At 31.0% G+C, this 22,724-nt stretch overlaps 1 non-coding gene across 1 annotated transcript; it reads right to left on the reverse strand.

The window, feature by feature from the left end:
* Window positions 1-22,290: 22,290 nt before the first annotated feature.
* LOC121229767 (small nucleolar RNA R71) lies at window positions 22,291-22,397 on the reverse strand. Its single transcript, XR_005927723.1, has one exon. It is a non-coding gene; the product is annotated as a small nucleolar RNA R71 (small nucleolar RNA).
* Between the last annotated feature and the right edge of the window lie 327 nt (window positions 22,398-22,724).

Raw genomic sequence — 22,724 nt, forward strand, 5'->3', positions numbered from 1 at the left:
CTCCAAAAATTCTTTTCTTTTCTGGTCCAGAAATCTTTGGCTGATATGTAATGACCCGAATTTTACCGTTACCGAAAAAGTGTATTTTCGGGTCTCTGTTTCTGAAAAAGGGATTAGTAAATATTTATTAAAAATATTTATGAAGTTAATCGAGTGGTTAATTAGAGTTTAATTAAGTGAACTAGCTTAAATTAAGGATGATTGGATAAAATGATTAAATTGAATGAAGTGTGAAAGTTTAATTATAGAATAAAGAAAATTGAAAGGACTAAATAAGTAAATAAGCCAAAAAGAGTGCCAAGTATATGGCAAAAATAAAATACAAGTGTAATAAATATAATACACACTTTTGTAATACATGTATGTATTTGCTTATTATTTAAGTAAATATTAGTGTATTTATTATTATTAAATTAATATTATATGATAAATAAATAAAAGTAAGACAAATGTGTGGTAATGATTGGATACAAGTGTATTAATAAAAAAATACATACACTTGTAATGCTTGTATTTAAGTATTAATAGATATTAATTATTTATAAAAGGTATTTATTAATTAAATAATTATATTATAAGATTTTTATGTGAAAAATAAATAAAAAGTTGACAAGTGTATGGTATGTATAGTGACATGTGTAATATTAGTATATGTACATTTGTAAAATACATGTATATTTATTTATTATATAAGTATATTATTAAATTATATATTATTATTAAGTAAAAGATATTTATATAATAAATACATTAGTGAAAGACAAGTGTGATATTATAAATGGATACAAATGTTAAAAGAATATTTGTTATTAAATAGATTTTTATTATAGATAATTATTAAGTTATTATATTATATATATAATGGTTTAATGAAATAAAAAAAGAAAAGAATAGAAATAGAAACAGAATAGGCAAAACGAAAAGCAGGGAAAGAAAGAAAGAAAGAAAGGAGAAAAGAAAGAAGAAAGGGAAAATTGAATGTTTGATGCTCGGAGCTTAAATAGGTAAGTCAATTTAACCCTTTTTACTTAATTTTAATGTTTTAGAAACTTTAGAACAAGGTTTTGATGAAGTTAAGTTGATATATTGTAAGATAGTTGATTATAAGACATTGTTCTTGTTGAACAAAAAGATGAATTAAGGGCTAAATTGATAGAAATTCAAGTTAGAAATGAAATAAAGATTGAATTGTAAAGTGATTCATAAGTTTTATGCTTTAAGGACTAAATTGAAAGTATTTGAAATTATGGTTTTCTGATGAAAAATAGATAATTATGTCTAAGTTTAGTTAAAAATTGAGTAGAAATAAAGTATGAATTAAGATAGAAAAGTAAGTGAATTTAGTTAGGATTAAATTGAAATTAAAGTAGAAAATCAACATTTTGCATTAAGACTGTTTGGGATAGCAGCAGTAGTCTAAGTTTGAAACCAAAAATTGTATAAATTGAATTAGAGGATGAATAAAATATGGAATTAAAGCTTATTGAGTCTAATTTCTTATAGAAGAAACGGTGTAAGCAATTAAATTGTAAATTATGAGATATAATGAGTTTTGTAAGACAAGGTCAGAATGAATTCGGGTTCCCCTGTTCTGATTTTAGAAAATCACCAAAAATTGGAGAAAAATAATTAGAGGCTTAAATTTATATTTTTAGAATCCATAATGAGTTTATTTTCAGGATAAATCAACGGAAATATTATCCGAGTTTTGCACTATGAGATAATTAATTTTTAGTGAAGAAGGGTCGGAACTGTCAGACAACAGAACAGGGGTAAATTTAAAGAATAAACTGTACTTAATGGCTAAACAAAAAATTCTGAAAATTTTATGGTAAGAAGATTTGTGAGTCTAGTTTCAGGAGAAATTAGCGGATCTTAATTTAGAATTCTGTAACTCAAGATATAAATTAGTAATGTATTAATGATTATGAATTGTATTACTTTCGTAGTCAATGTGGTACCAGAAATCTCGGCTAAGAAAGGACAAGACAAAGTCAACGGGAGTTAGCTCAGAAACTACGGTTTGTATTTCTATAATCCGAACTTAATACTTAAATTGTTGGATTTATTATTTAATATATATATGTAGTAGATGTTTTGAGATGATTATTTGAATTGGATTGAATATTGATTATATTGAATTGATTTATGAATATATATATATGAATGTTTGAATTGAAATGAATATTGATGTGGAAATTGAATAATAAATATTTGTTATATTGGAAAATATATGTAGTTGGAAGGGTGATAAAATTGATAGAAAATTGTGATTATTATGAAATTGAATATTTATTAGTAAAAAGTGAATGGAATTATATTGAATTAAAAATATATAGTTAATTAACTAAAATATGAATTAATTGAAAAGTGAAAAGTGAAAAGTGAATTAAATACCCTATTAACTAATCGGGCTAGTCGGATATAGTTGGCATGCCATAGGATATGGAAGAGTACGGGTTTTGCCGGCTTACTGATCAGGCACTTATGTGCTGAATACTGTTATTGGTTACTGTTACCATTACTGTTACCGATTTGGCACTTTGTGTGTCGGATATTGTTACTGTTACCGTTACTGTTACTGTTTCAGATTTGTTCCGATGAGGTACTCTGTGTACCGTAATGTTACTGTTACTGTTTCGGATCTGTTCCGATGAGGTACTCTGTGTACCGTATTGCTACTGTTACTGTTACTGTTCCGGCTTCGGCCGATGAGGCACTATGTGCCATACTGGTGTGTTGGTTGGATCCGTGTATTCGTCTGAGTCCGCGTCATGTTAATAGGGGTAAATAAAGGTATAAAATAACTGATTATTTCTGAATAAATGACTGTTACCGAATAATTGACTGTTACTGGATAACCGATCAATAGATCGATACTGAATAACTGGTTATTATTGAATAATTGATTGTTACCGAATAACTGACTGTTACTGAATAGATAATTGTTCTGAGTGTTAATGAACATTACTGATTGATTAATTGCTATTGAAAAATAATAAGTGATTTTGAATTTAAAGTAGACCAAAACATTGGTTGGAAAGTGAATATTTGAATTCTCATTGAGTTTGAATAGTTCAATATATATATAAATTAATATATTTTATAATTGTTTAAGTGTTCAAATTATAGAAATAGCACTGAGTGTATACTTAGCATACGGTTTGCTTCCGTGCGCAGGTTAAGTTAAGGCTAGACTGTTGAATCAGCATCCCAGGCCGATCCCGAATTCAATGGGGTAAAGTATGTTGAGTATTGGTAATGGCATGTACCTAGGATGTTTTATGAGAGTCATTTAGGTTGTAGAAGTATTGATGAAATGAGTAAATTATGGTTGGCAACGGTATGTAGTATAAATTTTGAAATTTACTAAAAATATTCGTAGTGATTCTAAATTAGTCCCGAATGGAATTTACTGTTCATATTGGACCGTGAGGGCCCATTAAAGGGACGACATCTTAAAACTAGGATGTGTGTGAATATTTATTTTAATTAATAACCGGAATTGGATTGTACTGACTGGTAATGTCTCGTAACCCTATTCCGACGATGGTATAGGGTTAGGGGACGTTACATGATATATTTTTCTTGAATTTTGTTTGGAAAAACTCCCAAGTAATATTTTCTTTTGGAACAACTGATGTTATAGTTTTCCACCAATGATAGGCTGTATCTTTCAATAAAGAAACTGCACATTTCAGGCACTTGGCTGGTGTACAAGATAATTCATCAAATATTCAGATAGTATTCTCCAGCCAAAACTCAGCTTTCATCTGTAGTAGCTCTGAATTCTTTAGCCCATATTTTCTAATTTTATCAACCGGAGCTTTACCAATTCTGATAGAATCAGTACCCTGTGGCATATCAGGAACATGTCGAAAAACAGGTGGGGGAGGTTGCTGAACAACACTATTCAGATTTGTTCTCATGTACTGTGTAAACCATTCATTCATCATTTCAAAGAAAGCTGCTTTAGCTTGATCACCTCGGCCTTCAGACTCAGGCTTTCTACTACTAGATTCAACTCGATATCGGGAAGCTTGAGCTGTACTCTCAGCTTTCTTAGGTTCAGTTCTTGCTCGGTTGGAAGACATTTACTATAAGAAAAACACATTTTAAATGGTCAGGAGATATCACACTATCAAATATAAATAATAGCATGTATAGCTAATCACATATTTGCTATGTTAGTCCGAGAACCGGCTAAACCTTGCTCTGATACCAATAAATGTAATACTCCTAACCCGTATCCGTCGCGGGAACAGGATTACAAGATGTTACCGAAGTTTATAGAATAATTACACATAATTTTAAAAATTTTCCTATGTTCATAACAAAACTATCCACCTGAGTCATAGTCATTAAATTATTTATATCTTGAGCTAAAGAACTCCAAATTGAGAACAAAAAATTTTACCTGAAACTAGGCTCACATATATTTTTACCATAAAATTTTAAGAATTTCTTAGTCCAGCCAATAAGTATAGTTTATTCTTTAAATTCACCCTTGTTTCACTGTCCAACAGTCCTAACCCCTCTTCACAAAAATTTTATTATCTCTTAGTAAAAAATTTGAATGATGTTCTTGTTTATTTATTTTGAAAATATACTCATCAAGGATTCTAAACATATAAATTATAACTCATAATTATTTTTTTAAAATTTTTAATGATTTTCTAAAATCAGAACAGGGGATTTTAAAATCATCCTGACTCTGTCTTACACAAATTCAAATATCTATTAATATGAAATTCTTTTGCTTACAAAGTTTTCTTTATATGAAACTAGACTCAATAGGATTTAATTTCATATTTAATTCAACCTCTAATTCAATTTCCACAATTTTTGGTGGATTTTCAAAGTCAGACTATAGCTATTATGTAAGACTATTTTAGTGCAAAATATTAATGACTAAGTTTATAACACCTTTATTTCCTTTCACTACAATATTTCCTATCACTTCCTTTTATTTTCCTTCACTATCATATTATGAACATAGTTCCTCATGTAAAATAACTCTACTTTAACATCACAGATACCTATTACATAATATCATATATCCTTAATTAATATACCATATGGCACATCAATATGCATATTTTTCCTTACCATACTTATACTATTTCATCCATGTGTGTATGAAAACCATTTATAACCTTATGAACTCATATGTTTATATATATATCATTGCTAGCCATACCATTGGCTAACTTCCAAATATTGTGTAACATTTATTATTTCACTAATTTAGCTATACATGCCGTCTTCAAAATAAGTAAACTATTATACCAAAATTGACAGGATGATAGTGTGATGAAGTCTCCGACCCGTCTTCCACTTCTTCCGAGCTTTCAAGCACTATAAGACAAGGAAAATAAAATCTAATAAGCGTATTTATGCTTAGCAAGTTCATATAACATGAATCAAACTTACCAATCATATTTAATATTTAAATCATATAAAAGCATAATTTCCATTCATTTTGGTTATTTACCTATTCATAAACATTTCAATCAAACATGTTAGTAACAAACGTACCAATAGGCATAGATGAGCTCATCATGCTATTGTCTCATTCCATCTCATATTTCTCATGTTTTGTTTTACTATCTCATCCGTTGAATCATTAGAATTATCAATGGATTTTCTAAGAGTACACACAAAGTGTACATTTTCATATTTTGTCAATTCATATCCAGGATTTAGCCCTTAAGATGTTAAATCATCAAGCACTCTCTCGAGTTACATATCAAGTAACCGTAGCGAATCAGGATTACCATTTTAGGGAAAATCCTATTCACCTTGAGTTACCATAGTGAATCAGGAACAAATCCTATCCACTTTATATATTTCTAGTGAATCAGGAATAAATCCTATTCACTTTTAATTCTCGAGAAGGCTTTTGTCAGATTTTTCCATCCTAGCTCAATCCATTTCTGCAACACATGCCGAACCTCATATATTTTGGGAAATTTTCATTATCCATCGATCACCAATATTCAAACGGAATTTCACCCATTTATTAATTTCCAAACATGTATCATTTCTTTCATTTCACATCTATATAATTCATATATTCAATTTCATACATCATATACAATACAATACAACATTTAAATTAACATATTTACATACTTATTCAAGTTATACGAACTTACCTCGATAGCAACTTGTAATCAAAACTCTTTTAATCCGATATCTTTTCTTTTCCACGATCACTTTTCTTTTTCGATCTTTCCGGGTCTATATAAATAAATTTAACATCAATTCAACATATTTCATACTCATTTGAATTCAACTCATGTTCTAGACAAAATTACTATTTTGCCCCTAAACTTTTCATAAATTCCATTTTTGTCCCTAGGCTCGGAAATTAATATCTATGCAAAATAATCCTTGTTCCAAGCCTATTTGATTTTTACATCTCACATTTACAGCACTTATATTTCATAAAATTTAGAATTTTTCTTTAAATTTCACAAGTTTACAAATTAGTCCCTTTTTACACAAAACTTTTAATTTATTCTTCAATTTAATCCTTTACCTAATTCTAACTTGAAATTCTATCAATTTAACCCCTAATTCATCAGTTAATTCAACATAAACCATGTCCAAAAATCTACTAACTTTCAAAATTTCAACATATACTAAGTAGTATTTTATTCTAGGATTCCAAAAACATCAAAATTATAAGAAAAGGAACTAAATTGGCTTACCAATTGAACTTGAAACCTTAAACCCCAATTTCTCCCTTTTCTTTCTTTCTCTTTTTCCTTTCTTTCTTTCTCCCTGTTTCTTTCATTTCTATTCTGTTATTCTTTTTTTTCTTTCTTATGTTTCTTTTGTTTATTATATTTTAGTTATATTATTATATTATAATATCTATAATAAATAAATACATGTGTATTACAAATGTACATATGTATTTATTACACATTTACATTATTATGACCATACAATTGTCATAATTTAATTTATTTTATTTACTTTATTTAATTAATATAATATAATAATATAATAATATTTACTTAAATTATAAGTAAATATATAATAATTACTAATATATGTAAATTATTTATACACATGGAAATTATTTTTACCACACACATGTCAATTCATGGTGTAATTTCTTATTTAGTCCATTGAATTTTCTCTATTCTATAATTCAACTTTTACCCTATGTTCAATCTAGTCCTTCCACTCAATTGCTCCTAATTTAACAAATTCACCTATCCAAAACCTAATTAACCACACAACTAACTTCGTAAATATTTATTAAAAATATTTACGAATCCGGTTTACCGGAACGGAGTCTAGAAAATGAAATTTTTTTAATAACTACAAAATCAATAAAATTTTCTTATCAAAATTTTCATGCAACCTTTCTATCATAATATAGACTATGCCATAATTTTAAAATAAAATTTTCTTTTAGCTCGGATTTGTGGTCACGAAACCACTGTTTCGATTTCACTAAAAATAGGCTATTACATCGTTGTTGGTATACTATTCTTAAGTCTTGGAAGGTTCAGGAGTGGTTTTGCGTCAAATCGATATCAGATGTGTACTCGAAATACAGAAAACGAAGCTTCGGCAAAAGTCAAAATATGAAACTGTCGATGCCACACGGGCGTGTTGTCGCCCGTGCAGTAGGTCGTTTGCAAGTACACGGCCATGTGGTCAATGAAGGCATGGCCATGCGCAGCACACGGCCATTTGGTGGCTTGAGCGTGGCTGTGTGAGCCGTATGGGCAAGACCAATTTGGGTGTGTGGGCCACACGGGTGTGTAAATTCTAGGCCAGGCCGTGTGGGCCACATGGGCAAGGTCAATATGGGTGTGTGAGCCACACGGGCTTGTGAACCCACACGGGCATGTGGGCCCATAATACTGAAATTCTCTGTAGGGTCACATGGGCCGTCCTAATCAACTGTGGGCCAACTGTAGGGATGGTAAAGACTAAATGAACCCTAAAATTATGTGATCTGATAGACTGAAATATTGTTTTAAGTATGACTGTGTTATGCATATCTGCTATCTGTTTGTATAAGCCTCTTAACCATGCTTTGTCTGTTAATTTTGTATCTATATGCTCTATATTTGTTTGGGGCAGGTTTGTATATGCAGAGGAAGTATCTATCGGCGTTAATCGCCTGTTATCTGGCAGTTTGGCTGCACTATATATGATACGTGTCATAATGGCACAACATGGTGTGTAGGGATATGTGAGTGCTTTTAACCCCACATGGTGTATTGGGATGGTCGGAGATGCTGTGTAGAGGATGGGGGTAGGATTCTGATTCTGTTTACTGTTTCTATATCTGAAATGGGCTTGAGCCCGATTCTGTATCTGTAACTGTTTCTAACTGTATATATGATTATGTATGATTACATGTCTATTTATGTTAGGTTACACATTAAGTTTACATAGACTCACATTTGTTTGTCTGTTTCTGTTCACGTAATCCATAGACTTAGGCGGATCGGTGTGGCAGAGGCTTAGCGGTGACCATATTCTCGTAAAATTGATTAAACTTGGTACTTTTGGATTATTTGGATTTTGGACTTGTTTGAGAGTTGTAATTTTTGGGGACTCTTTGGAATGTTTAATTTTTAACTAGTTATTTTTTATTTATTTGCTTGGTAAAACGTTTTATTAAAAATAACAATTTTATGCAAACAATGATTTTATCCTAAAAACATAATTGTGTTTTCAAACATAAAAGATGAAAGCTTCCGCTGTAATAAGTGATTGACAAGTAAACTGTTTAAATAATGTTTTCTGTATTCAACATGAAGGAATGTGGGTTTTGTACATAATTAGTTCATTAAATTAAACTGTTTTCAAAATCTTTCCATGTGGCATCACCAAATTCAGCCATAACGACTAGGCTGGGTTTTGGGTGTTACATTTTCTTTTATGATGTTGGATCATTAGATGATGAAATTGTTAAGGTTTTAGCTTAATTATCCATAAATGAGCACTAAGATAACTGGAGAGAGGAAACCTTCTGTAACAGCCTGTTTTTCAGTGGTGTCAGAAACAATGGTTTTGGGGCCACCAAATTCGACGAGTAAGTTCGTAAATATTATTATTTAATATTTACGGAGTGTCATTAAGGTGGAATTAAAGTTTCGTTAAGAAATTTTAACGTTTTGATAGTTAATTAATTAAAAAGGACCAAATTAAAAAAATGCATTCTCGGGACTCTATTCCCGTAAGTCAGACTCGTAAATATTTATTACAAATATTTACGAAGCTAGTTGTGTAATTAATTAGGTTTTTGTTAAGTGAATTTGCTTGGATTAAAAGTAATTATGTATAAGGACTAAATTGCATCTAGGGTGAAAGTTGAAATATAAATTAAAAAAATAAAAGGACTAAAGAAGTAATTATATCATTGTTCTTTAATGAAGGAGGCATAAGGTAAGATATTTATAAATTTAATATATATTATAATAAAATATGTTTTACTTAATTATTAAGTATGTATATTATATTATATTATAATAAAACAAAATAAATAAAGAATAAATAAAAAGAAAGAAAGATAGAAACGAAACAGAAAGAAAAAGAAAGAAAGAAAGAAAAGAAAAAGGAAAGAAAGGAAGGAGAAAGCCACTGCCTTAGGGGCTTCAATTGTTCAAAGTTTAATTGGTTAGTTAATTTAGTTCTTTTTTCTTTTAATTTTTATGTTTTTGGAATCCTGATATTAAATACTACTCGGTCCATGTCAAAATTTTAGAAATTATTGAGTTTTTAAATGTTGTTAATGTTGAATAATTTTAGTATTAGGGATTAAATTGATAGATTTTTAAGTTAGAAGTGAAAAATGATTGAATTGTAGAATAAATTGTAAATTTTGAGTAATAGGGACTAAATTGTAAAAATTTCAAAATTTAGGGATTTAAGTGAAATTAGAGAGTTAAATTTAGTTTAAAGTGGAAATTGAATAAAAATATAGAATTGATTGTGAAGAAATAAAATTAATCTTGATTTAGGGACTAAATTGGAATTAAGACAAATGTTGAGTAAAAATTGAAATATGCAATATGAAATTGTGTTGCATTGTATTGATGAATTTTAATTGTATTAATTCCGTAGCTAACGTCGATCGGAATCCTCAGCTAGAAAGGGGAAAGATAAAGTAGACGTGGAATAGCTCGGAGTTCCTGATTTGTATTTCTATAATCCGAATTTAGTTGTTAATTGTTATAATTTAAATTAATGTATATGGTAAGTATTGAGGTGAGAATTATTGTATTTTGCAATTGAAATGGATTGATTTAGTATGTGATGAATTTATTAAATTTATATTGATTGAATTGGTATATACATATTGAATATATATTGATTATTTGAATTGAATTGAATATTGGTTGTATTTGAAATGTAACACCCCTAACCCGTATCTGCTGCCAGAACAGGGTTTCGGAGCATTACTATCATTTGCAGATCACTTAAAAAAATTAAAATACTTACCGATTCAATGCATCATATAAAATAAATATATTACCATTCAATCAACAGTTTGGCACTTGTATAAGCATCAAACAACAACATTGTTAGTATACTTGCACATATCTCATATAAATTCAACATTGATATATCTATTTTCTCGACATGTCGCACTTGAGTTTAATAATAGTCTCAATTACATAATTTCCTTGTATCAACATATCAAAGATAACCATATATGTACATGTCATGAAACATATCATGCTCTTACCGTTTCTTCACAAGCATATATCATTCATTTCATTATATCAATATTTTATGCTTCATCATTTCCATATATTTTATGTATATTTATTCTGGTAATAGCTTATATCAAACTTAACATAAATTATATTCCATGTACTTATACTTATTTCGTTTATCCATTTCATAATTATTTCATACAACGCTTTTGTATATATATTTCCATATGACCAGTTCTTGTAAACATTCCACACAACCATTTCATATAACCATTCGTCATCTGATATATTTTACCTGAATATCAATTGTTCAACAGATGTTATAGCGTCTCCCATCCACAGTCTTATTTATCTTTGACGTGATGCCATAGTGTCTTTCAACTATGGTCTTACTCATTTTCTTTCATGTTGCCATGGTATCTTTCAACCATGGTCTTATTCTTTTCATGTCACGTTGCCATGGTATCTTTCAACCATGGTCTTACACATCTCATATCAGGTTGCCATGGTATCTTTCAACCATGGTTTTACACACAGGTTGCCATGGTATCTTTCAACCATGGTCTTACACATTTCATATCAGGTTGCCATGGTATCTTTCAACCATGGTCTTACACACAGGTTGCCATGGTATCTTTCAACCATGGTCTTACACATTTCATATCAGAGAGCACACTCCCTCGAACCTCATCCTTACAGTGGGATTACCAGTCCAGGCTAAATCCCCTGTAATATAAACTCATAGAGTATTGTCGGGATTACCAGTCCAGGCTAAATCCCCTGCAACGACAATTACTCTAATGAGCTTGGATTTGAATTACCAGTCCAGGCTAAATTCAGACCCTAATTCGGATTACCCGTCCGGGCTAAATCCATTTTACACATATTCTTCGGGAGGGCTATATCAGGATAGGATCACCCGTCCGGGCTAGATCCTTTTTACCGTCAATTGCTTTTCAGAGATCCATCGAATTTTCCTTTCATTCAACCGGGATTTCTTCTCCTTTTATCAAATTTATCAATGTTTCATAAATTTTCATGCAATGAACATTCAAATCATATTCACATAAATAACATACAATCTCAAGCATTTAAGAATATAATTCAAGTTACACGAACTTACCTCATTGCTTGTTTGTGTTTATAATTTCATTAATCTGATATCTTTTCTTTTCCACGATCAAGTCTTATATTTGAGTCATCCGGATCTTTATAAATAAATTTGATCATCATTTTCATTCATTTCATATTCTAATGCATTTAATTAATGCTCTAGGCAAAATTACCATTTTGCCCCTAAACTTTTAATTAATGACGATTTCATCCTTAGGGTCAGGAAAATAAAATTCTTGCAATTTAATCCTTATTTCCAGCTATTATTCTCATATATATTGATAACAATCCATGAATTCTATAAAATATCAGAATTTTTCATAATTTCAACACTTTTCAATTTAATCCCTAAAACAATGTTTTTCCCCGATCTTGAACTAAATTAATAATTTCATTCACTTTTGTAATTTAAATAATAAAATAATCCATTTCATGCAATTTGGTCATTTCTGACATGTTTACAAAATTTCCCATAAAGTTTTACTTTTATTCAATTTAGTCCCTGAGCCTAAAATATGCAAATTAGCCATGCTAGATGAATATTCATAAATATTTTTCCTCCTCCTCCTCTCCATTCCACATCCTTAATGTAGATAACACACTTGTAAGTAACATTATCCATAATTTTTATTATTTACTTTTATGAATATTTAAGCTGTCTATCTGCATCATAGTCACTAAATTATTTATATATGGATCTATAGAACTCCAAATTAATATCCGATAATTTTCCCTGAATCTAGACTCATATATATTCTTACCATAAAAATTTCAGAATTTTTGGTTTAGCCAATAAGTACAGTTTATTCTTTAAATTTACCCCTGTTCTGCTATCTGACAGTTTTGACCCCTCTTCACCAAAAATTAATTATCTCCTCATACAGGATTCAAATGATGTTATTGTTTGTTTATATTAAAAATAAACTCATTCAGGATTTTATAAATATAAATTTAAGCCCCTAATTATTTTTATTCAATTTTTTTTATGATTTTTCAAAGTCAGAACAGGGGAACCCGAATTCATTCTAACCTTGTCTCACAAAATTAATTATATCTCAAAATTTACAAATCCATTGCTTATACTATTTCTTATATGAGAAACTATACTCAATAAGCTTTAATTCAATATTTTTTCATCTTCTAATTCGATTTCTACAATTTATGGTGATTTTTCAAAGTTAGTCTACTGCTGCTGTCCAAACTGTTTTTGTGCAAGCTATTAATTACCATGTTATAACACCCTTATTTTCTTTTTCTACACCATTTCTCATCACTTTATCTTATTTTCTCTTCACTAACATATCAAAAACATAGGACCTTATGTAAGAAAACTCTACTATAACATTATTTCCATGCTTTGTCAATAATAACAAACTTAAAAACATATTGAAATCTTGATATACTTACCTTGTTCTATTGATACTAATCTTTAACTTGATTTTCTCTCTCCTTCAGCTTCTATTTATTGAATCCAACTTGATATTCTAACTCCCATGCCCTCCTTAACATTTTTGTCTCTTGGTAGCTATGGAAATTCATTTGATTTTTGGGTGAAAATGGTGAATTTTTGGTAAAAGGACCAAATTGTAAAGAAAGCAAAACTTTCTTTCTTCCTCTCTTTCTCTCACGTTAGTGCATGGGAAAATATGGATGAGAATTTCTCATCTTTCTTTCTTTATATACTAATAAAATAATAATAAAATATCTTATTAAAGTATTAATAAAATAATATTTATCTAATTAAATAATTATAAAATATCAAAATATCTCTAGCATCATTTTTGCTTTCTAGATTTCTCTCTCTTCCAATTGACCATTTGCCCTTCATTATCTTTTAAAATTCCATCCTTGAGTTATCATTTAATTTGGTAAAATTGCAATTTAGTCCCTCATAGTTCTTCATCTATTTAATTTGGTCCTAATTCATCCATTTTCCTTAGTTTCTAGATCATTCCACTCTTAAATTATTTACACTATTGGTCCTTCAACTCTTTCATATTTACACTTTAACCCCTCAAATTATGAATATTTACTCTTGTGCAACAAAACTTTTCTCACTTTTACAATTTAGTCCTTTCTTGAATTAATATATCATAATATACTTCTCAATATTGACATAACTCAAAAATCCCCTTTTTGTCACTTTATTTCCTTATTTTACTATATCAAGGATAATATCTTACTGTAAAAATTTTCAGGGTATTACATGAAAAGTGAACTGAAAGCCTAATAACTGTATCGGGCTAAGTCGAATATAGATGGCATGCCATAGGATTGGAAGAGCTTAGGGATTTCTTCGACTTCGAGTCGATGAGACACTAGGTGTCAAAATTATTACTTCAGATTAATTCGATGAGGCACTGGTTGCCAATTTACTTCGGTTTAGCTGATGAGACATTGGGTGTCAATTTAATACTTCGAATTATCCAATGAGGCACTAGGTGCCAATCTGGTGTGTTTTGGTTGGATCTGTGTATCCGTCTGAGTCTGACTCGTGTTAATAGGGGTAATTAAATAAAATGACACCATGATCGATGTTGGATGATATTATATGTGAAATGAAAATGGGATTGTAAATTGAAATATGGATTGAGACACATGAATTGTGTATTCATGAATTGGACATGGAATGATCATTATTGTTGTTTAAGTGAAATGTGTATCATATTGTGAGAAGCTATTTTATGGCAAATAATGAGAATTGAGTATGGTATGAATAATATAATTATGAAATGAATATTGAATGGTTAATGCTATTGTATAAATAAATGTGAATTTTAAATATTCAATTGTGCTTAATATTTAATTGTGCCTATTTTATTATCTTTTGTCTTTAAATATTCGGATTATAGAAATACCACTGAGTTTTACTCAGCGTATGGTTTTGTTTCCCGTGCGCAGGTTAGGTACTTAGTTTTGATCGCTGATTCAGCATCCAATAACGATCCCGAACTCAAATGTGGTGACGTTTATCCTTTGTGCCGGCATGTACCGAGGGTGTTTAAATAATAGTTATTTTGTGGTTTGATTGTAAATGAGGTTATATGTTTAATTTTGGTTGGTTTTGTACATATAAATATGTGTTTGTTTTTGAAGCCATATTATAGCTTGATAAATTGAACTAAATCTATATAGGTGCATGTGAATTTAATTCTATGTTTAAGTGCTTAGGAACTAGGCAAATTGATTTGGATTTTGTATGTTTATAATTTGGATTAAAATGATGCATTGATGACTTGTTTTGATCATATTAAATGTTTGAAATTTATGTCTGTTTGACCTGCAAACTTCGGTAATGCTCCGTAACCCAGTTCCAATGAGGGATACGGGTTGGGGGTGTTACACCTTCATTATGTATATTTAGTGTTGTTGTTGAGCTTGAATTATGAAACAAATGAGCTTAGAAGATAGTGGGTTGTGGTGGAATAAAGTTTTATCAAGGTTAGTTTTCATGACCATGGTTGAATTTAATGAAGCTTCGAGAGAAAAAGATGAGATCTTTGAATAAAAATAATGTTTTTAGATAGTTTAAAGTCCCTACGATATGTATATACATATACATACATATATATAGTTGGATTTTGATTCAAACTAGAGATCTTTGAGTTACACGAAAAATCAGACATTAGGACACAAAAGGATTAAGTTGAGAAAGTACATTTATGCTTGTTTTAATGATTTTTTTTATTTGAATAGGTGAAACTAACTTGTTTCAATAATTGAATTATCGTATGTAGCTAAATATATATATATAAAGAAAGGTGGAAGCAATCAACGGATAATATTAACGAGTTGTGCTAATATAATTTGTTTTTCTTTCATAAATTTTTTTAGGCTTAAGAAACTAGGTTGATAACTTGATGATATACATATATATGCTACTTGGATATGATGAATTGAGAGTGACTTATATGAAGCTATGCTATGCTATGATGTTGGTTAAAATTGTAATATATTATTAAATGTTATGCTTGACAATGCCATGTGATGAATATCGATGAAATATGATAACTGAGTATGTGGTCATTGTTGATTTTTATTGCTACTTACAATTGTCGATTGCTAAATAAAACAACAGTTAATAGAAGTGCTTGACTGCAATGGCCACTGATAATGTAACACCCCTAACCCATATCCATTTTCGGAACAAGGTTATAAAGCATTACCAGACTTTACAGATTAATTACGAACATTTCATAATCCTTAATACATATATTATAACTCAATCATATAACACTCATATGGTCTCTTATATGGGCCCTCAAAGCCTAAAATAGGCGTTAAAAGTAAATCGAGATTGGACCAGAGACTTCAAGAATTTTTTGAAAAATGTCAAAAATTTTCTTAGAAACAAGGGACACACGCCCGTGTGGCTAAATCGTGTGGCTCACACGGCCAGAAAACACGCCCATGTCATAGGCCATGTGGGCATTCGATGTGGGACACACGGTCATGCCCCAGCCCTTGTCCTTACCCGTGTAACTTTCTTACTTGTGTCACACGGCCAACCACACGCTCGTGTGCTAGGCCGTGTCCAAACACCTGGGCATTTTGTTTGGAAATTTCAATGTACAGGGGACACACGGCCAGACCACATACCCATGTGCCAGGCCGTGTGTCACACACAACTGAAGCACACGCTGGTGTCTCTATGATGGTCGTAAAACTAACTAAAAAGTTGACTAAGGTTTGAACAGTAGTATAGTTATGGTAAGACTGGAAATATCGTATCCACGAGGACTAAAAGTACTAGTAATTACTATCTTTTTATTATCTAGCCTAAGAATTAAAGAATGTTTTTTAAATTAAAACTAATTATCTAATTAACTAAAATTACGACAGAGATTAAAGTTTGAAAATACTTTTTAGAAAATCGATAGAGAAGACAATACCCAAGGAAGAATCCACCTAGACTTCACTTATTACCTTTGAGTTAGACGATTTTTTCACTTGACTTAATCCGTAGAAATCCCTAATTAATGTTAATATCTCTCTCGAGACTAAGAACAACTGACTCTAGGTTGATTAATTGAAATCTCTTTCTAATTAAAATCCCTATTGTCGCAATAACTTGATCTATGGATTCCCTTATTAGATTTGACTCTAATTCGGCAGATTTATGTCGTCTTATCTCTAGGATTGCATGCAACTCCGCTTAATTATGAATGATCTACTCTTAAATAGGGACTTTTTCTCTACTGAATAAGCACATCAAAAACCTGAATTAATATCCTGGAATATTAAAGCAAGGGTTAAATTCACAATAAAAAATAAGAATAAGTATTTATCATATAACTCAAATAATAATAAGATTCGTCTTAGGTTTTATCTCCCTTAGGTATTTAGGGAGTTTAATTCATAATAATAATGGAAAACATCTCAAAATTTAGAAAACAACAAAGCATAAAGAAACCCAAAGAACTTCTAGGAAATTGTAACAGCCAAATTTTTCAGTGGTGTCGGAAACAGTGATTCAAGATCACTAAATCCGACGAGTAAGTTTAGAAATTTTAACAAATAATAATTATAGGCCAAGCGCGAACTTAGAAGAATTATTTTTAATTAGTGAATTTTGCGATTTTAAAAGAATTAATCAGGTAAATTTGGTTGAAAACGAGGTATCGAGACCTCGGATTTATAAACCGAGCCATAAATATTTTCATAAATATTTATGGAGTGTTGTTAAGTTAGTATTAACGTTTCGTTAGAAAATTTTAACGTTTGGTTAGTCAATTAATTAAAAAGGACTAAATTGAAAATAGTGCGAAATTTATTAAATTGTGATTAAATAGTTTAAGTGATTAAAAAGGAGGGATTTAAAAGGAAATTGGACCCAAATTGTATTGGCTGGACGGTTGGGCAAGAAAATCAGCAAAAAAGACAAGGAGAAACAAGGGCAAAATGAGAAATTTTGCAAATTAAACATATAAAACAAGACAAATTTGAAAAATCTAGAGATATCATCATTTTTCTTCAGCAAAAATGCCATGGGAGGTCTGAAAGCTGCTGGTTTTTCATACTTTGACATATGTGAGTTCAATTCTTACCCTTTTCTTTGAGATTTTTATGTTTTTATGACTTTTACAATTAGGTCCAAGTGTTTAATTCATTAGTTTTTTATTTTATGAACAAAATTAAAAGCTATCATTGATAAGTGTTAGCTGTTTATGATGAAATAAAATGAATTTGAAGCTTTGATTTTGTTTTTTGATGATTTTATCAAGTAATTTCAATAGAAATTGATTTTACGACCTAATTGTGAAAAAGTTGTGAATTAAGGTTTAGTGTTAAAATTATGATTTTCAAAGATTGTGTAATAGTTTAGAATGATGGAATAAAATGTTAATTGAGAAAAATTAGCTTAATAGATGGGCTAATTGAGCAAGGACTGAATTGTATGACCTTTGAAATTTAGAGGAAAAATGGCAATAAACATCTTGAACTAAAACAATATTGGACAGCAGAAGTAGACTAACTTTGAAAAATCACCATAAATTTTAGAAATCGAATTAGAAGATGAATAAAATATGAAATTAAATCTTATTGAGTCTAGTTTTTCATAGAAGAAACGGTGTAAGCAATGGATTTGTAAATTATGAGATATAATGAATTTTGTGAGACAATGTTAGAATGAATTCGGGTTCCCCTATTTTGACTTTGGAAAATCACAAAAAATTGGAGAAAATTAATTAGAGTCTCAAATTTATATGCTTAGAATCCTTAATGAGTCTATTTTCAATAGAAATCAATGGGAACATTATCCGAGTTTTGAACTGTGATATAATTAATTTTTAGTAAAAAGAGGTCAGAACTGTTGGATAGTGAAACAGGGGAAACTTAAATGAATAAACTGTACTAATTTGCTAAACCAAAAATTCTTAAAATTTTATGGTGGAATTATATGTGAGTCTAGTTTTATGGAAAATTTATGGATCTTAATTTTGAGCTCTGTAGCTCGAATTATAAATAATTGAGTGACTATGACTCGTGTGAACAGATTGATAAGTAAATTGTGAAATCGTACTTACAAGAATGTTATATACATTAAGGATGTGGAATGGAGAGGAGGAGGACGAAAATATATATGAATATTCAGTTAGCATGGCTAATTTGCATGTTTTAAGCTCATGGACTAAATTGAATAAAAGTAAAACTTCAGGGGCAATTTTGTAAAAATGTCAAAAATGACTAAATTGAAGGGAATAAATTGTTTTATTATCTAAATTAATAAATTGAATGAAATTATCAATTTAAGATTGGGTGAAATTTGGGAAAATGGTAAATTACCAATATGCCCCTAAATCTTGGTATTTCTGCAATTTAGTCAGGTAGGTTCGAATACCCTGAATGAGCATGTAAATATGAAAATTTAAGTATTGTATCGTATTTTATATGATATTTTGAATTGAATATATGAAAAGGATGTTACATGAAACATGAAAATGAATACTAAATAATATAAATTAATTGAAATTATTCTGAAAATTTCGGTAATGCCTCGTATCCTATCCCGGTCTCAGGTACGGGTATGGGGTATTACAGAAATTGGATGGAAATCTTCAGTCTTGATGTAGATCCTACCTCTGAGGTGATTCTGATGGTTGTCCTTGAGTATTTTCTGCCTTCAACTCTGCGTGTCTCTTTAATCCTCTTCTAGGGTGTTTATATAAACTTTAGAATGTCCAAATTAGCCCAAAATTAGCCTTTTCAAGTAGAATTAGACTTAGGCTCGATAAGGACACGACCGTGTGCCACGCCTGTGTGAAGGTGCTCAGGCCGTGTGCAATTCTGACTTCATTTAATGTCAACACGGCCATGACACACAGGTGTGTGGTCTACCCATGTGTCACATACGGGCGTGTGGATCACCCGTGTTGAAGTGCCTAGGTTGTGTGCCACATTGAATTAGGCCCACTTTGTCCGATTTTGGCCAGTTTCTTGCTATTTTCGCCTTCCTATGCTCACCTAAGTGTAAGACATGAATTTAAAGGATTAGGAGCATCGAATTCAATAAAACCAAGGAAAAATCATCCATAAATATGCCAAGCATGGGGTAAAAATATGTATATATTACGGTTTATCAAATATCCCCACTGATAAACCTTAATTTGTACATATTTTTACCCCATGCTTGGCATATTTATGAATGATTCCTCCTTGGTTTTAGTGAATTCGATGCTCCTAATCCTTTAATTTCATGTTTTTATACTCAGGAGAGCTAGGATAGCAAAAGGAGAGAGAAACGTGCCAAAAACGGACAAATTGGCCTTAAATCAACATTTCACATAGCCTAAGATCTTCCACACGGGTCATCCACACGCTCGTGTGTGACACATGGGTAGACCACACGCCCATGTGTCATGGCCGTGTCGACTAAGAACCAACTCAGTATTGCACACGGCCTAAGCACCTTAACACGGGTGTGGCACACGGCCGTATCCCTGTCGAGCCCAAGTCTAGTTCTACTCAGAAAAGGCTTATTTTGGGGGTAATTTAGGCATTCAAAAGTCTATATAAAGACCCTAGAAGAGGATTAGAGAGGACACAGAGAGTTGGAGGCAGAAAATACTTGCGATTAGCCATCAGAATCACGTCGGAGCCAGGATCTACATCAAGACTGAAGATTTCCATCCAATTTCCTAGAAGTTCTTGGGTTTTCTTTATGTTTTGTTGTTTTCCAAACTTTGAGATGTTTTCTATTACTATTATGAACTAAACTCCCTAAATATCTAAGGGAGATGTACCTTATGGCGAATCTTATTATGCTTTGATTTATATGATAAACACTTGTTCTTATTCTTTATTATGAGTTTTAATTCTTGCTTTAATATTTCAGGATATTAATTTAGGTTTTTGATGTGCTTATTCAGTGGAGCAAAAGCCCCTGTTTGAGAGTTGATCATTCATAATTAAGCGGAGTTGAATGCAATCCTAGAGATAGGATGACATAAATCTACCAGATTAGAGTCAAATCTAATAAGGGGATCCACAGATCGAGTTCATGCGACAATAGGGGTTTTAATTAGAAAGAGATTTCAATTAATCAACCTAGAGTTAGTTGTTCTTAATCTCGAGAGAGATATTAACATAAATTAGGGATTTTTACGGAATAAGTCAAGTGAATAAATCGTCTAAGTCAAAGGTAATAAGTGAGTCTAGGTGGATTCTTTCTTGGGTATTGTCTTCTCAATTGGTTTTCCTAAAGTATTTTCCAACTTTCGCCTCTGTCGTGATCTTAGATAAATTAGAAAATTAGTTTAGCTTAAGAACAACCTTAAATTCTTAGGTTAGATAATAAAAAGAGAGTAACTACTATTACTTTTAGTCCTCGTGTATACGATATTCCGGTCTCAGCATAACTATATTACTGTTCCATAGGTGCGCTTGCCTTAAGTTGAATTATTAGTTAGTTTTACGACCATCAAGTTTTTGGCACCGCTGCCGGGGACTAAGATATTAGGAACACTTAATTTTTATTACTTTAGCCATTTATTTTATTGCAATTTAATTTTTATTTAAAATTTTTTTTACATCACTAAATTTTCTTTTATTTACTTCTGGTAGGTTTTTAATATTTTATGACTAGAAAAAACCCTTCAGGACCTCTACTTTTTGATAGTGAGATCGAAAGCACAGTTCGCAGAAACCAAAGAGAAATAAGGTGAAGCCTACGATACATAGAGAAAGGGCAAGAGGACGATATTCAAACCACAACCGAGGAGATGGCTGATAATCAAAATAATTCGTTACCTCTTGTGGTTGCTCCAAACCTAGTAAATCAAGATCCTGCTCCTCGTACTATGTATGATTATGCTAAACCCACTTTAACTGGAACTGAATCGAGTATAGTTAGGCCTGCTGTTGCTGCAAATAATTTTGAACTGAAACCTAACACAATTGTAACACCCTGATTTTGGGCCTAGTCGGAACAGTGGTTTCGGGATCACAAATTTGACGATGAAAATTTTATTTTTATTATATTTTTATGGTCTATAGTTTCACGAAATAATTTCGTGAAAATTTCATTCGAAAATTTTGACATTCGGGCACTTAATTTAGTCAAAAGGACTAAATCGTAAAAAGTGAAAAAGTTGAGTTCTACATACTAGAGGTGTCCAATTGCTATGAAATTTTAAATTGAGGGTCCTTAAATGGCAATTAGACCATTGGTTAATTGCTGGAAAAAAATAGACATGAAATGGGTGTTACAACAATTCAAATGATACAACAGTTTGTTCAGTTTGATGGTTTGCAGGACGAGGATCCCAATACTCATTTAGCAAATTTTTTGGAATTCTGCGACACTTTTAAGGTCAACGGCATTTCTGGCGATGCCATTCGCCTTCGGTTGTTTCCATTCTCATTAAGGAACAAAGCTAAATAATGGTTAAACTTGTTACCACGAGGGTCAATCACTACTTGGGAACAAATGACCGAAAATTTTTTACTTAAATATTTTCCGCCAGCTAAAACGGCTAAATTAAGGAATAATATTTCTTCTTTTGTGCAGATGGATTTAGAAACACTTTATGATGCATGGGAGAGATACAAGGACATACTGCGAAGGTGCCCTCACCATGGGTTACCTTTATGGCTGCAGGTTCAAACTTTTTACAATGGTGTGAACCCTTCAACAAGGCAACTTATCGACGCAGCCGCCGGTAGAACTTTAAACAAAAAAACACCTGAAGAGGATTATGATTTTATTGAAGAGATGTCACTGAATAACTATCAGTGGCAAGTCATAAGAACAAAGCCGGCAAAAGCAGCTGGTGTTTTCAACCTCGACGCGGTCACTATGCTATCAAATCAGGTAGAACTTTTAAATAAAAAGATTGATGGTTTATTCTACTCAAGTACATCCAGTGATGAGGTGTGATTCAAATGGAGGAATTCACAACCCAGATTATC

This window comes from Gossypium hirsutum, chromosome A05, assembly GCF_007990345.1.
Source record: "Gossypium hirsutum isolate 1008001.06 chromosome A05, Gossypium_hirsutum_v2.1, whole genome shotgun sequence".
In the NCBI taxonomy this organism is placed as follows: domain Eukaryota; kingdom Viridiplantae; phylum Streptophyta; class Magnoliopsida; order Malvales; family Malvaceae; genus Gossypium; species Gossypium hirsutum.